This window comes from Pristis pectinata, chromosome 25, assembly GCF_009764475.1.
Source record: "Pristis pectinata isolate sPriPec2 chromosome 25, sPriPec2.1.pri, whole genome shotgun sequence".
In the NCBI taxonomy this organism is placed as follows: domain Eukaryota; kingdom Metazoa; phylum Chordata; class Chondrichthyes; order Rhinopristiformes; family Pristidae; genus Pristis; species Pristis pectinata.
In genome coordinates, this window is record NC_067429.1 from 6,498,910 (window position 1) to 6,516,448 (window position 17,539).

The 17,539-nt window shown below is 43.6% G+C and overlaps 1 protein-coding gene across 1 annotated transcript in view; it reads right to left on the reverse strand.

The window, feature by feature from the left end:
• Positions 1-4,625: 4,625 nt before the first annotated feature.
• The window catches only part of LOC127582894 (ADP-ribosylation factor-like protein 5B), a 211,450-nt gene continuing 198,536 nt past the window's right edge, over positions 4,626-17,539 (reverse strand). Inside the window, exon 7 of the transcript XR_007958182.1 lies at positions 4,626-4,635. The gene's annotated coding sequence lies outside the window, so the exon portion shown is untranslated. The remainder of the gene's footprint in view (positions 4,636-17,539) is intronic.

Here is a 17,539-nt window from a genome sequence, read left to right on the forward strand (position 1 = left end):
TTTGCCTGAGGGTTTTTTAATAACTGAAAATAACCAATTTTGCCAAACAATGAAATGCCAAAAAAATCAAAAGTTAAAATGAGAGAAGTAAAGCCCTGTGGATTGATAAAAAAAGACCTTATTTGGAGTAGCACAGAGGTATTTCATAGGGCTGATGGAGGTCACAATGATAGGTAGTTTGGAGGTCAGAGAGCCAGTTGAAAACGTGGCTGAGAATTTTAAAATTAACCAAGTCAAGATAGGTCAGCAATGTCAGAGATGAAATGTTAACCTATTGTTAAGGAAGTGGTAACAGGGCACTTGTTCAATAATATTAGAACAGGGCAAAATCAAAATCTATTTCAGAAAAATTGGATGGAGTTTTTCTTTAGAGGTTTTTGAACTGGCAGAATAGTTAAACTGGTGTACTTAATTTTCAGTGGCCTTCAATAAGATGCCACACAAGAGATTATTAAACAAAACTGCTGCGTACAGCATACTGGAGTAGATTAGGAATTGGTTAGTAATAGGAAACAGAGGGTGGGAATAAACGGGTCATATTTGGGTTGGCAGGTTGTAACCAAAGGAGTGCCACAGATACTGGTGCTATTCACAATTTATATCAAATGTTCAAAAGATATATATCAATGATTTGGATGAGGGTATCAAGTGTAATATATCTAAGTATGCTGGTGGTATATAGCTATCTGGCAGTGTGGGCTGGGTAGAGGATGCAGAGATATTTCCGTGGTGGTGGGGCAAGGGACAGGCCAAGTGAATGGGAAAGGACATGGCTGATAGTATATAATATGAAAAAAAGCAAGATCACCCAAGGAGGTAGAGAAAAAAATGTTTCTTTTTAATTGGTGAAAAATTGAATTGTTTTGGTGTTCATATAAGCCTGACTAGCCTTGTACATGAATCACTGAAAGTTAACATGCAGGTTCAACAAATAATTAGGAAGACAAATGGTATATTGGCTGTTATTGCATGGGAATTTGAGTACAAGAGACATACTGCTCCTATTATATAGAGCCATGTAAGACTGCATCCAGAATATTGTGTACCGGTCTGGTCTTCCTACATAAGGAAGGACATACTTACATAAGGAACATACATACTTAGTTGAGAGGATGCAATGAAGGCTTACCAGATTGATTCCTTGGATAGCTAGTTTGTTGTAAGTGGAGAGATTAAGCAGACAAGGTCTGTACATTCTTGAGTTGAGAAAAATGAGAGGTAATTTCATTGAAACAATAAATTGTTAAGGGGATGGATAGGGTCAGTGCAAAGGTAATGTTCCTCTTGGGTGGGGTGTCTAGAACAAGGAGTCACAGGTTCAAAATGATGGTTTGGCTATTCAGGACAGAGATGAGAACACAATAACACCAGAAAATAGAAGTAGGCCACTCTGCCCCTCAAGTCTGCCCCATCAGTCCATATGATCATGGCTTATCTGCCTCAGGGATCATCTCCTTCTCTGTGTCAGTTCCTCATAGCCCTCAATTCCCTGATCTTTCAAGAATTTTGTCTGTGATCCAGCCTCACAATCCCATGAAATTTCTTTTGCCCAGAGGGTAGTGAACCTTTGGAATTCTCTACCCGAGTGGGCTGTGGAGGCTGTGAATATATTAGGAGAATCAAGGACTATGGGGTTAGTGCAGGGAAGTGGTGCTGAGGTAAAGGATCAGCTGTGACCTTATTGAATGGTGGACCAGGTAGAAGGGGTTGAAAGGCCCACTCCTGCTTCTGTTTCTAATGTTCTTTTGCCCTTCATTATTTACACAGGCAGATAATTAAATTGTGCTGGTTAATGAGTGTTGGTTAAAAACGACCATTTTATCAAAATCACAGTGGTCTTTGCTACTCTCAGCCCTTCTCAGGCATGCTCCAGTAATCTGTGATGAGACCTGACAGGATTTCCCTACACAGTGATTGACTTTGTGCATATGGGATCCTGAGCTTCTTAAATAGAAGCATCATGTACAGAAGCCAGGAAGTACACTAAATCTATAGAGAACATTGGTTTAGCTCCATTCATTTCTGGGCATCGTACTTTAGGAATGATTTGAAGGCTTTGGAGAGGGTACAGAAGGGATTGTATTGAGAGATTTTGAGTACAAAGACTGATGGGCAAAACTGGAGTTCACCTCCAAGCACAGAAGATTTGACAGAAGATTTAAAAGCATTAAGTGTTCAGACAGAGTATATAAAAGGTGAACTGTTTCCAGCTGTTGGTTCAGACAGCACAGGTATGATATGATTGAAAAGGAGAGACTGACTGGGTTGGCGAATACTGAGGGGAGATTTCATATCAGGTGTATAAAATTCCGAGGTATCTCAACAACTTCCCCACTTCCTGCACATCTGCCCTCCCCCTCTCCCCCCTGACGTTACAGGGACAGGGTTCCCCTTGTCCTCACCTACCACCCCACAAGCCTCTGCTTCCAAAACATCATTCTCCGCGACTTCCGCCACCTCCAACGGGATCCTACCACCAGACACATCTTCCCCTCACCTATCACCTGCCTGTGTCTGCTCCTCCCCCTCCCCCCACTTCTTATTCTGGCTTCTGACCTCTTCCTTTCTAGTCCTGATGAAAGGCATCGGCCCGAATTGTCAACTGTTTATTTCCCTCCATGGATGCCGCCTGACCTGCTGCGTTCCTCCAGCACTTTTAATGTATTGCTCCAGATTTCAGCATCTGCAGAATCTCTTGTGTCTCAACTGAACAGGAAGGATTCTTCTTCCCTTAGCAGAGAGGAAAATAACTAGGAGGGCAAACGTTTAAGTTAATAAAGCAGGATTTGAAGAAAGTTGAGGAACAACTTTTGCCTGGAAGGAGAAAAACCATCACATGTTTACAGAGGGTCAAGATAAGCACATTGAAGAACTGTAACCCAAACCGATCACAGGCTGGGAAGATTAATAAAACTAAATAATCCACTTTTGGTTGGCACGGACACAAAGAGCCAAATGGCCTCCAACTGTCATAGAGTTAGAGTCATTTAGCGCGGAAACAGGCCCTCTGATCCTCTTTGTATATAGAACATAGAACATTACAGCACAGTACAGGCCCTTCGGCCCACAATGTTGTGCTGACATTTTATCCTGCTCTAAGATCTATCTAACCCCTCCCTCCCATATAGCCCTCCATTTCTCTATCATTCGTGTCTCTATCTAAGAGTTTCTTAAATGTCCCTAATGTATCTGGCCCCACAACCTCTGCCGGCAGTGCGTTCCACGCACCCACCACTCTCTGTGTAAAAAGCTTACCTCTGACATCCCCCTATACCTTCCTCCAATCAGTTTAAAATTATGCCTCCTCATATTAGCCATTTTCGCCATGGGAAAAAGTCTCTGACTGTCCACTCGATCTATGCCTCTTATCATCTTGTACACCTCTATCAAATCACCTCTCATCCTCCTTCTCTCCAAAGAGAAAAGCCCTAGCTCACTCAACCTATCCTCATAAGACATGCTCTCCAATCCAGGCAACATCCTGGTGAATCTCCTCTGCACCCTCTCTAAAGCTTCCACATCCTTCCTATAATGAGGTGACCAGAACCAAACACAATACTCCAAGTGTGGTCTAACCAGAGTTCTATAGAGCTGCAACATTACCTTGCAGCTCTTGAACTCAATACCCCGACTAATGAAGGCCAACACACCATACACCTTCTTAACATGCTAGCCATTACCTATACTAATCCCATTTCCCACCTCGTGGTCATTAGTTTTCTATACCACGGCATTTCAAGTGCTCATCTAAATACCTTTTAAATGTTGAGAGAGTACTTGCCTCCAACAACCACTCAGACAGTGGATTCCAAGTTTCAAACACCTACTGTATCAAAATTTTCTTCCTGAAATCCTCTCCGAACCACCTACCCCTTACCTTAGACTGTGACCTCCAGTCATAGACACCACAGCTAAGCAGAAGTATTTGTCATTTCCTGCCCCATCTATGCCCTGTGCTGTAAAGTACGTTTCTATGAAGTAACCCGAGTTAAAATGAGGAATCTGAGGAGAAGAGGGTGGGGCTGGGAGGGTGGACATGAGGCGGTGGACACACATTCAACAGTGGACTTGAAAAGGAGTTGGGTGAATTCTTGAACCAGGAAATATTTCAGGGATATGGGAAAAAGAGTGCAGCAGAGGGACAAACCAGATTGCTCTTCAAAAGAACCTGCAGAGTCTTAGTGGGTTTAATAGCCTCTGTGCTGTAATATTCCATGATTCACTGATTGTACTGCAGAGAGCTATCAAGGGAAGGTACATTGTTCACCACTACATTCTGCTGTATCAATCATGATCATTCACAGAGCCAAGGATAAAAGCAGCCTACACTCTTGCGGATATTAAGCTCCAAATTTCACATTATTAACTGATTTAAATTTCACAGCTGCCTTGGTGGGATTTGAACTCTGGTCTCTGGTTGTAAATCCAGGCCTCTGGATAACCAGTCTAATAATTTCCATCAAAAGGCGATGAAAGAAATGGAATATCTGCACTGTAACACAAACTACAGGAACAACGCCTCATATTCCATCTGGATAGACTACAGCCTAATAGTATGACCACTGAATTTTCCAAATTCAGGTAACCCTCGCCTCTCCCAACCCCCAGCCCCTGTCCACTCTCTCCTTCCGATCTCTTTTCAGTCCCTCTGTTATTGTACCCTTTCCCAAAACCTCCTCCAGCTCCCGTCACCGATTTCCATCTCCCTCCCCCTCCCGGTTCTCCCTTGGCTCTCCCTACACATTTCACCCACTGGCTCTCCCTTCCATTTCCATCTGGTCCTGGTTTCGTCTGCCATTCACCTCGCCTCCAATGGTTCCCTTATCACCTCCTTTACAATCAATTGCAGCACTTCCAGCCTTTGTGTTCATGCTTATCACCCTCTAGCACCTGTCAAAGATAACGTACATCAGCCAGCTAACCTCCCAGATCATCACTGGGATGTGGAAGGAAACCAGAGCACCTGAGGGAAACCCATGTGGACAGAACTCCAGACAGCGCCCAACTCAGGACTGAAACTGTGCTGCTGGAGCTGTCAGTTGGCAGCTCTATCCCTTTTGCCACCTTTGCCCTTCACCATCTTTAAGCTGTCTACGTACTTTTCAAGGACCATGTACTGATTACAACTTAGTAAACAGCTAACCAGACACCCAACTTCGTAGCTGATGCTCTTTGCAAATTCTATCATGATAGAGCAAGAGACTTATAACGACACAAGGAAGGGAACTTTTCATTGATTTGAGAACGCTGAACCGTTGCTGTGAGCTGTACAGAAAATTATGGTTTGAGTTTCAACAAAAGGATAAAGTCTTCACTGCTTTGTGGAAATCAGGAAGATTTGCAAAAACTGAACTGCTAGGATTATTCTCATTCTCTTAACAGCATTTCCAATCTTATTTTAGGTTCATTTCCACTAGTCTTGTACACAAATATCAGCTTATTGTACACAAACATTGCTGTCTTCCAACACTGTGCATTGAATGAACCTGTTCGGTCGCTCTCGCCATTTTATTAATGGAAAATAAAATCTGTCTTTTTATTGCTTAAATTTGTTCCCTAAAAACAGACTGGTCCATTACCTGACCAGGTAGCACTAAATTCCAAAAAGATTTTTAAAATATTTTTTTAAGGATCCACAAACGAAATGTCCTGATTCAACAACTACAAAATGAAATATCTATGCCCTGAATTTTTTATACTATAAGTTTGTCAAAGTCATGGATTCTCTTAGGAGATTTAATTCTATGTAATATGTCCCAGTTGCCTTATCATTATAGAATAGGATTCTCAACCAGAAAATCATGGATCCAAATGGTACTACTGAGAATTGTTTCCAAGTCAAAACACGTCATGTAGCAGAGATGGGTTTTATTAATTTATGTGGAGATGACTGGGAAAAAGTTAATGAAATATCCTTGTGTCTATCTCTGCATTGACTGGCTTATGATTCTCAGACAAATAAATGTGCTTGCTGACTTGTTTCAGCTCCCAAATAAGTAACCGCTGTTTTAAAATTCTCTTTGACTTCAAGTCTTTCCACTGCTTTCTCCTCATTGTCTCGTAGATTCTTACAAACCTAAAACTCTCCAAGATATCTGACAATGTAAAAAAATGTAGATGCTGGAAATCTGAAATAAAAACAGAACATACTGGAAACACTCGGCAGGTCAGGCAGCATCTGTGGTGAGAAAAACAGTTAACGCTTCAGGTCCTGGTGGAAGTCTTTCCCAGTTCTGATGAAGAGTCAAGGACCTGAAACATTGACTGTTTCTCTCTCCACAGGTGCTGCCTTACTTTTGGCGTGTTCCCAGCATTTTATATCCACGATATCTGAAATATCCCTGATTTTCTTTCCATGGCACGATCTACCTTGTTGTGACCTTGCACCTTATTGCACTGCACTTTCTCTGTAGCTGTGACACTTCTCTCTATACTGTTATTGTTTCTACCTGTACTACCTCAATGCACTCTGTACTAACCCAATGTAACTGCACTGTATAATGAACTGACCTGTACAATCGGTATGCAAGACAAGTTTTTCACTGTACCTCGGTACAAGTGACAATAATAAATCAATACCAATACCAAGTAGTCTCTCCAGCTCAGGAATTCCCTCCCTAAACATCTCTGCCTCTTTCCCTCCCCATACCAAACTTTCCTTGTGTTTGGTGTAATTGTTCTACACCGACTGCTATCAAGTCTATGTTGTATGAGAATTTATGTGGCTTCATGCTTCATTTATAGTATCACACTCCTTCATTTAGCATAGTAAAGTGAACTAAGACACATCACAAGACTGACAATGTGACCAGTTAAGACCGAGGTGAGGAGGTTTGTAAATCTTTGCAATTCCCTACCCCTGAAAGCTATGGAAGCTGGGCGTGGAATACATCGATTGGCTTTGGAACATTATGGGCATCAGAGGAAATGGGAATTAGGCAGCAAGGTGAACGTGAGGTCAGAAGCAGCCCACCATCCAGAAGGCTCCAGGGGCTGTATGGCCCAATCCTGCTCCTGTTTCTTATTCCTTCCAGATGCTTTTTAAAATCTCTGTCTCTGACTAACAGCTTTTGTCATTTTTTACAAACCCACTGATTCCCACAGTTACCTTGACTACACCTCTTCCCACCCTGTCAATTGTAAAGATGTTGTCCCCTACTCTCAGTTTCTCTGCCTCTGCCGCATCTGTTCCCATGATGAGGCTTTCCATTCCAGGACATGTCCTCTTTTTTCAGTAAACAGGGTTTCCCTTCCACCACCAACAATGCAGCCCTCACCCATATCCTGATGAAGGGTCCCCGCCTGAAACGTCAACTGTCTAATTCCCTCCAGTAGATGCTGCCTGACCTGCTGAGTTCCTCCAGAACTTTTTGTGCATTGCACCTTGTGTCTCATCCATATCTCCTCCATTTCCCATATGTCTGCCCTCACCCCATCTCACCCCCTGACATAACAGAGACAGGGTTCCCCTCGTCCTCACCTACCACCCCACGAGCCTCCGCATCCAACACATCATTCTCCGCAACTTCCACCACCTCCAACGGGATCCCACCACCAGGCACATCTTCCCCTCACCCCTTCTCTGTGCTTTCCGCAGGGACCGCTCTCTCCGTGACTCCCTTGTCTACTTGTCCCTCCCCACAGATGAACCTCTGGCACGTATCCCTGCAACCATGCAAAGTGTTCTACCTGCCCCTACACCTCTTCCCTCACCACCAATCAGGGCCCCAGACAGTCCTTCCAGGTGAGGCACCTCTTCACCTGTGAATCCAAGGGTGTCACTTATTGCATCTGGTGCAGCCTCCTCTACATCGGTGAGACCCGACACAGATTGGGTGACCGCTTCATCGAGCACCTTCATTCCGCCCGCCACATCAGCCAGGACCTCCCGGTGGCCACCCACTTGAATTCCACATCCTACTCCCATACTGACATGTCTGTCCACGGCCTCCTCTACTGCCACGTTGAGGCCAGACGCAGGTTGGAGGAGCAACACCTCATATTCTGCCTTCGTAGTCTCCAACCTGATGGCCTCAACATTGATTTCTCTAACTTTCAGTAACCCCTCCCGTCTGTTCCCCCCCTTCCTGCCCCTTTCCCTCATTCCTGAGGTCCCTTCACCCCTTCTTTTTCTCCTTCTCGCCCTCATGACTTGCCCACTACCTCCCTCCTATTCCCCACCTCCTTCCCTTTATTCCATGGTCTGCTGTCCACTCCTACCCGATTCCTTCTTCTTCAGCCCTTTACCTCTTCCACCTGACATCTCTCAGCTTCTTACATCTCTCCCTTTCATCCCTCCTCCTCCCACCTAACTTCTCCCTCTCACCTGCACTCACCTATCACCTGCCAGCCTGTGCTCCTCCCCTTCCCCCTGACCTTCTTATTCTGGCTTCTGCACTCTTCCCTTCCAGTCCAGATGAAGGGTCTCGACCTAAAACATCAACTGTTTATTTCCCTCCGTGGATGCTGCCTGACCTGCTGAGTTCCTCCAGCATTTTGTGTGTGTTGTTCCGGATTCCCGCATCTGCGGAATCTCTTGTGTGTCTGGCTTTTGTCTCCTTATTGAATTTGGTGTTAAATTTTGCTTCCCTACATTTAAATTAGGAATCATAGCCCCATTTCCAACTCATTGGCTGACAGAACTGGCAATAAATCATCTTGCTTAAGATAAGCACAGAAACAGGCCCTTCGGCCCACCACATCCATACCAACCTTTGTGCCCGTCTACACTAATCCCATTTGCCCGCATTAGGACCATATCCTTGAATGCCTTGCCTATGTAAGTGTCTGTTGAAATGTCCCTTAAACATAGTAATTGTATCTGATTCAACGATCTCCTCTGGCAGCACATTCCAGATATCAACCACTCTCTGTGTAAAAAATTTACCCCTCAGATCCCCTTTAGAAGCCCTACCTCTCACCTTAAACCCATGCCCTGTTGTTTTTGATAGCCCTGCCATGGGAGAAGGATTCTGACTCTACCCTATCTACGCCTCTCATAATTTTAAACAATTCGATCAAATCGTCCCTCAACCTCCTTCGCTCCAATAAAAACAAGCCCAGCCTATTCAATCTCTCCCCATAACTAAAGTCCTCCAATCCAGGCAACATCTTGGTGAATCTCCAGCGCAATCACATCCTTCCTATAGTGACCAAAACTGCAGCAAGTACAGCCCAACCGTTTGTTTATAAGGTTGCAACATAATGTCCCAACTTTTATATTCTATGCTCCATGATTTTTATTACACACGAAATCAGTTTTCTGCAGGTTAGATTGTGGGAGTAATCATCTCCAGATCAATTAGCTGGGAAATTAGCTTAGCAACATTCATTCCCGACTCCCCTCAATGTTTGCCCAGTGTCAGTGAATGACATCATCATGTACAGAGTGGTCATTTCTGCTGTTACTAAACTGAGATAAGATATCTTTATTAGTCACATGTACATTGAAACACACAGTGAAATGCATTTGTTGCGTAGAGTTTTCTGGGGGCAGCCCGCAAGTGTCACCACGCTTCCAGCGCCAACATAGCATGCCCACAACTTCCTAACCCATACGTCTTTGGAATGTGGGAGGAAACCGGAGCACCCAGAGTAAATCCACACAGTCACGGGGAGAACATACAAACTCCTTACAGACAGTGGCTGAATTGAACCCAGGTCACTGGCGCTGTAATAGCATTATGCTAACTGCTACACTACCATGCCTGCCCGAACTAAATTGCTGCATTGTGGTGTGCTTCAACCTTTGTTTATTCGGCATTAAAAAAAATCATGTTGCAGCAGTACAAAACTTGGGTTAGGCCACACTTGGAGTATTGTGTGCAGTTTTGGAAGGATTTGGAGGCTTTGGAGAGGGAGTCAAAAAGGGTCACCATCATGGTGCCTGGCTAAGAGATGATGATGATATATCTTTATTGGTCACATGTACATCAAAACACAGTGAAGTGCATCTTTTGTGTAGAGTGTTCTGGGGGCAGCCCACAAGTGTCGCCACGCTTCCGGTGCCAACATAGCATGCCCACAACTTCCTAACCCGTACATCTTTGGAAAATATTAACTATTAGGAGAGGTTGGACATACTTGGATTGTTTTCTCTGAAGCATCACGGGAAGACCTAATAGAAGTATATGGAATTATGAGAGGCATGGATAGGGAGATAGTTAGAGTCTACATCCCAGGGTGGAAATGTCAAGTACTAGAGGGTGTAGATTTAGGATGAGAGGGGGAATGTTTAAACGAGATTTGCAAGGCTGGTGTCTTGAACGCACTCTCAGGGGAGGTGGTGGAAGCAGATACAACAGAAATGGATAAAAGAGACATTTAGACAGGCACGTGAACAGGCAGGGGATGGAGGGATATGGACCATGTGCAGGTAGATAGGATTGGTTTAAATTGGCATCGTGGTCAGCACATACATGGTGGGCCGAATGGCCTGTTCCTGTGCTGTACTGTTCTACGGAATCAAATCAATGCAGCAGATTGGAAAATGGATGTGAATTAAAAGGCCCCAATGTGACATTTATCCTTAACTCTTAGCCCACGTCAAACTTGTTTCTAATTGCTCAATATATACACAGAGCCATTACTCATCCCCTTGATGACTGTGGGCAGCATCTCTATATCATGCACTTTAACGCAAGTTGCTATTAAGTTATCTGTAAGTTTATTTAATGATATTGGAAGTGAAGAACGAAGCAGAGAAATAATAGCACATTTTTTAACAGAGTTAACTTCCAAAGAAACCCATACTGGACAAGCCTCTTGATTGATTCGCGGGAAGTGTAGACAGAGTCCATGGAGGGGAGGCTGGTTTCCATGATAGACTGACAGAGGAGTCGGGAACCAGAGGGCATAGATTTAAGATGTTGGAGAAGGATTAGGAGACAGTTGAGTAAAAATTATTTCACTGAAGGAGTGGTGGAGTTTGGAAGTCACTGCCTGAAAGGGTGTTGGAGTCAGAAACTCTCACCGCATTTTATAATGACGCATTTGAATGAACACTTGAAGGGATGTGATCTGCAGGGCTGTAGACCAGGAGCTGGGAAGGAAATTAACCTGAAATTGTTGTTTGGCCAGCAGGAACTCAGTGAGACAAATAACTTTCTTCTCCTACAATTGTATCTAGCAATTTCAGGTAAGTATATCTTGTAATGAAAATGATAATAACATTCAGTTTGAGCTTCAGTGAAATTGCCTTGTAGCCATTTGGTTGGGAGTTATGTAAAAAGAATCAAGAAAAAAACTTGCATTTATAACATTATGACCTCAGGATGTTTCAAAACCCTTTGCAGCCAATTAATTATTTCCCGAGCATAGCCACCAGCATACTGTAAGGAGATGTGCTCATCATACTTTAAAAAGGATATAGAAATATGGAGATCATGCAGAAAAGATGTAAAAGGATGGTACCAGGACTGAGAGATTACAGCTCTTGGGAAACATCGAGCAGGTGATGCCTCTTGTCCTGGTCACGACAGGCAGTGGTCACTAAAATTATAAGTGTGTTGGATGGAAGAGAAGGGGAAAGATCATTGGGCAGGCAAGATATTCATGCACACAAATTCGAATAAAATCACTGCTGTGCTACTGAACAGGGTGAACCCAGGAGTAGTTTTGTGCACAGTTCTGGCTGTCTGGGAAATTCATCTCCTTGGTTTTCCAGAGTATTTTCATTCCCCTTATTGCTTTTTCTCTGCCCTAAAGATCCTTCAAATGACATTGACAGTAGTGAAACACAGAGATATTGTCCTCAATGAAATTTCAATCCCAACAACACTGTTGTGTGAACCTCCCAGCTGAAAGTCTTGCTCATGTGACTTTCACAGTGTTAGGGTGACCCACAATTTCAAAAAAATGTTTAGAGCATTTTCTGGGCCAGTCATTTAGGAACTCTTCCAGGTCTCAAGGGGAACATTAATCCAGGGAGCTGGACCATGCTTTTATGTGGGTTCACCACAGCAATATTGTATGACATACAAGGCCCAAGGAGCTCTGTGCAATAGATGGGACCTACACCTGGCTTGTGGGGCTAACCCAAGGAAAGAGATGTCAAATGGGCCGGGGAAGTGATGGAAGGTGGTTTATGTATTCGTATTGGTTTATTATTGTCACATGTACCGAGGTACAGTGAAAAACTGGTCTTGCATACTGATCGTACAGATCAATTCATTACACAGTGCAGTTACACTGAGTTAGTACAGAGTGCATTGATGTAGTACAGGTAAAAAAACAGTACAGAGTAAAGTGTCACAGCTGCAGAGAATGTGTAGTGCAGGTGTGAAAGTCAATAACCCTTGCATTCCCAGTAATCTAATTCCCAGTAGACCCCCAAGCTTGCTCTGCCATTCAATAAGGCATGGCTGATCTACCTTAACCTGAACACGGTCTTCCTGGTCATCAATCCATACCTCTTGACTCCCTTATTGTTCAAATATCTGTCAATCTCACCCTTGAATATGTTCAATGTCTCCGCCTCAACAGCTCTCTGGGGCAGAGGATCCCAAAATTCATCATCTTCTGAGAGAAGAAATTCCTCCTCATCTCCATCTTGAATGGGCAGGCACTTATTCTGAAACAACACTCCCAGAGTTCTAGGTAACCTCATGAGGGAACAGATCCCTTCAGCATCCACCTAGTCAGTCTCCCTCAGAACCTCTCGCTCTTGTAAACTCCAATGAGCATTGGCCCAACCTGCCCAACTTTTCTTCATATGTCAACCCCTTCATTTCAGGAATCAACTCATTCAACCTTTCCTGCATGCCTCCAATGAGGGCACATTTTTCCTTAAATATGGAGAAGAGAATTCAGGGGAGGAGATCAGTGCTGATGGAAATGAGCTGTAGCTAATCCTCTTGAGAGGAACCTTAGAATACAAAGGCCAAGGGCCAGATGAATAACACAGAAGCAGGTCAAAACTGTCTTATTAAGACTTGCATCTACGCAAGAGCACAGCTGAAATATACACAAGTGGCATTAAAACATGTGTTTCATGCAACTTGAGACTGCTGCACATGTCCAACATTCTCTGGGCGTATGCTCATCATACCCATAGTCAATTGAGTATAAGCTATGTGACCCACACTCAAAGGGCTCAATTGTGCTTAGCAATCAAATTTTCTTTTACATAGCGCCCTTAATTTTGTGTTCCAGAAAACATCTATGGAGGGTCAGGAAGCATCTATGGAGGGAAACAGACAGTTGACGTTTAGGGTCAAGACCCTTCATCTGGACTGAAAGATAGAGGGGAGATAGCCGGTATAAAAAGGTGGAGGGAAGAGGTGGATCAAGCTAATAGGCAGGCATGGTAGTGTAGCGGTTAGCGTAATGCTATTACAGCGCCAGCGACCCCGGTTCAATTCCCGCTGCTGCCTGTAAGGAGTTTGTACGTTCTCCCCGGGTCTGCGTGGGTTTCCTCCAGGCGCTCCAATTTCCTCCCACATTCCAAAGACGTACGGGTTAGGAAGTTGTGGACGTGCTATGTTGGCAGCGGAAGCGTGGCGACACTTGCGGGCTGCCCCCAGAACACTCTACGCAAAAGATGCACTTCACTGTGTGTTTCGATGTAAATGTCACTAATAAAGAAATCTTGTCTTATTTTGAGGTTAAGAGGCTGAGAGGTGATAGGTGGAGGCAACAAAGGGCTGCAGGATGATGGAATCTGATGGGAGAGGAAGGTGGAACATGGAACCAGATAAGGGAGGTGGGGGGGATCTGTCGTGAGTAACCCAGAACAGATAAAAGGCAACATTCATTTCCTCAGTGTTGCTAGAATGTAGAAATTGTTACTATGGGAAATGGTTGAAGCAAGTTTCAAAATGAGACCAAAGGGTGAGGGAAATAGAAAACTATGTCGAAAGGCTGAGATAAGGTAGCTGGAAGGGAAAGTTTAAAAACCAACAAAAGCTCACTGGGTTAAATAGACTGTTTCTGTGAAGTTTATTGAATAGTTCTTTAAAAACTACACCTAATTTAATGTTGGAGTGCCTAAATAGGTCTTACTGCCTGGAATCAATAAGATTCTATTTCCCAGAACGAACACTCCTCAGAAAGACGAATTTCTGCAGAATATTTATGATTTTACTAAAAACACTAATCAATGCAACTTTTTTCCACTTGTTTTTGATGTTGCCACACCTTATGACAAGGGGATTAACTAACAGCTGAGCACGACAATAACAAGTGGTTTCTGTTCATGCTACTAGGAAGGAATTAAAAACTGGATTACTTTCTTAGAATCTAAATGACCACTCAAAACCACTCAGTTTTTTTAGAAATGGTTTATGAGATTATCCAAACCAGTTAAATCCCTGTGGCTACAGTCCCAGCTCTTCATATGTGTACTTTCTCTTGACATTTACTGAGATTTGCAACTGTTGTCATACATCACGGAACATAACATCTACCCAACAGAGAAAAATCAAAGGCCATTTTTAAGCCACATCAATTCATTAACTATACCAACAATACATCAAAACATCAGCACGTAAAACACTGTGGCTCTGGGTTTTGGTGTCAGGCAATGGTGCAGTCATGCCCTTCAAAATCTGTTCATCATTGCAGGATAGATTGAGCTTCACCGACATGGAATGAAGCCAAGAGCTTTCAGCTTGTGCTTTCTTAACCCTCATTGTTAAAATACAGCATAACGGTTGGCAAAACTGGCCCACTCAATAATCCTTCTCTCATCCCCACATCTCCAACCTCTCTCCAAGGAGACCTTGATGTCTTTTCGACTTCACTCATTATAACTCAATGTCTCATCTTATCGTCTCTGATTCAAAATCGGTTCCTCAGGATTCCAACTCCCCTAATTCCTTGAATATTCTCTTTCTATTAGAACCCATACTGTCTGAATACTCTAAATTGACATTGTTTTACCATTACATTGTGATTTATAGGGTCACCTTTAACTGGAGATGGGTTTGGAGAGATGCAAGGTGCAAGACAGGAAGAAACACCACCCTATCTCACCTCCCCCATCGCCCTTTCTCCTAAACACATCTCCCTCCCAATTCTACCTTTCACCTCACAACTTCGATGGAAAATCAGTACCTGGAAAAATATAGGAAAAAATTCTCATTCGGAAGACCCTCTTCCAATTATTGTGTGCACATGGCATGTCACCAAAGCAGTAATAAAATGAAGCAGCTTCTTGTCAAGGGGCATGGCTGGGTCATGCTCGGAGGAGGGGTATCCTTTGCCCAAATTGAGATTATTTTATAAATTAAAAATTTCCACAGCCCGATTTTTCGTTTCATGATATGTAGGAATACAACAGATATGTTATTTATATATAGTGAATCTTTTAAGAAATAGTTTGATAGGAAATTTTGTTTTTTCAAAAAGAATTAACAAAATCACTTGATGTTAACAATCAGGTACAGTAAACAACTAGAAGGATAAAGATGGCTTGCAAGAATGTTTGAATGCAGAAGGGCTTGAGTAGAAGACTAGAAATGTCATGTTCCAATGACATAGGACAGTGGTGTGACCCCCACCTGGAATATTGTGTGTAGGTCTGGTCTCCCTACCTGAGGAAGAATCGAGGGAGTGGGGCAAAGCTTCACCAGATTGATTCCTGGTTCATTGTATGAAAAGAGGTTTAGCAGACTAACCCTACACTCTCTAGAGTCTAAAAGAATGGGATTATTGCAGTGAAACATACGGTATTCCTTCAGAGCTTGACAGGGTAGATGTGAAATTAATATTTCCTCTGGCTAGAGTCATGGGTCACAGTCCATAAATAGGGTGGTGTTTCTTCCTGTCTTGCACCTTGCATCTCTCCAAACCCATAAATAAACCATCAGCCACTCAGGACAGAGATGAGAAGAAACTTCTTCACCCAGCTGGTAGTGAATGTTTGGGATTCTCTACCCATCATGAGGTTCAGTCACTGAGTATACGCAAGACAGAGATGAAGGATTTTTAGATACTAAGGGGACGTGGGGTTAGTGTAAGAAAGTTGGTGTAAAGGATCAGTCATCGTCTTATTGAAACGGCAGAGGAGGCTCAAAGGGCTGAATGGCCTACTCCTGCTTCAATTTCTTACGTTCTTAATTGCACTTCCCACCCAATCCTACTATTGCTCTTCCCTCTGTTCCACAATTGCTCTCCTTCCCAATCTACCTCTCCACTCCTAATATCCCATCCCATTCCACTGCACAAATCGTACTTCCATCCCTCCACCCCCAACTGGTTCGGTTCAAGTCCTGACCTTTCAACTTCCGGCCCTTGTTAGAATAAATTGAGGAATTTTCCAGCCTCAGTGGGAATTCAGGCTCATGACGAACTGGAACGACAGGCGAGATGAGGCCTGAAGCAGATCAGCCATGATCATATTAAATGGTGGGGCAGGCTTGAGGAGCCGAGTAGCTTATTCCTGCTCCTATTTTCTTGTGTTCTTTTGAAATCTCCTTCAAGACCAAAGGGCAGAAGCAAAGACAAAAACCACTGGAACTGGATCCTGGCCTGAATTGTACAAGACCGCACTTGGAGTATTGTGTATAGTTTTGGCCGCCCTGTTATAGGAGAGACACCATTAAAATGGAAAGAGTGCAGAGAACGTTTATAAAATAAGAACTTTATTAGTCACACGTACATCAAAACACGCAGTGAAATGCACCTTTGCATAGAGTGTTCTGGGGGGCAGCCTGCAAGTGTCGCCACGCTTCTGGCACCAATGTAGCATGCCCACGACTTCCTAACCCGTACGTCTTTGGAATGTGGGAGGAAACCAGAGCATCCAGAGGAAACCCATGCAGACAAGGGGAGAACGTACAAACTCCTTACAGACAGTGGCCGGAATTGAACCTAGGTCGCTGGCGCTGTAATAGCGTCACGCTAACTGGAGGGTGTTGCTAGGACTTAAGGGCCTGAGTTACAGGGAGAGGTTGGGCAGGGTAGGACTTTATTCCTTGGAACGCAAGAGATTGAGGGGCCACCTTATAAAAATGTATAAAATCATGAGGGTCATTGGGTGAATGTACACAGTCTTTTTGCTAGGGAAGGGGAACTAATAACTAGAGGGGATCGGTTTAAGATGAGAGGTGAAAGATTTAAAAGGGACCCAAGGGGCAACTTTTTCACACAGAGGGTGGTGCGTATATGGAATGAGCTGCCAGAGGAAGTGGGTGAGGCAGGTACAATAACATTTAAAAGACATTTGGATAAGTACATGGATAGGAGGGGTTTAGAGGAATATGGGCCAAAAACAGGCAAATGGGACTAGCTTCGTGGGCACCATGGTGAGTGTGAATAGCAGATATTAGTTAAAATGAGAACCAGTCTTCAGGAAATAAATTCTGTTCACAATTTAACTTTAACTGATACTTTAAGGTTATTGAAACCAGTCATTGGGTGCGGGACATTCTGATTCTGTCCCACCGAAACTACGCAGGGGAAGACAATAGATGAATGTTCATGTTAATTAGTGGTCACTGGAAACTTCATCTTCAGGATGAGATCAGGGAAGGCAGTAAGTGGCCATCTCCTGTATTAACTCATTGTTAAAGGCATATCCCTGCCACTTAACGTACAG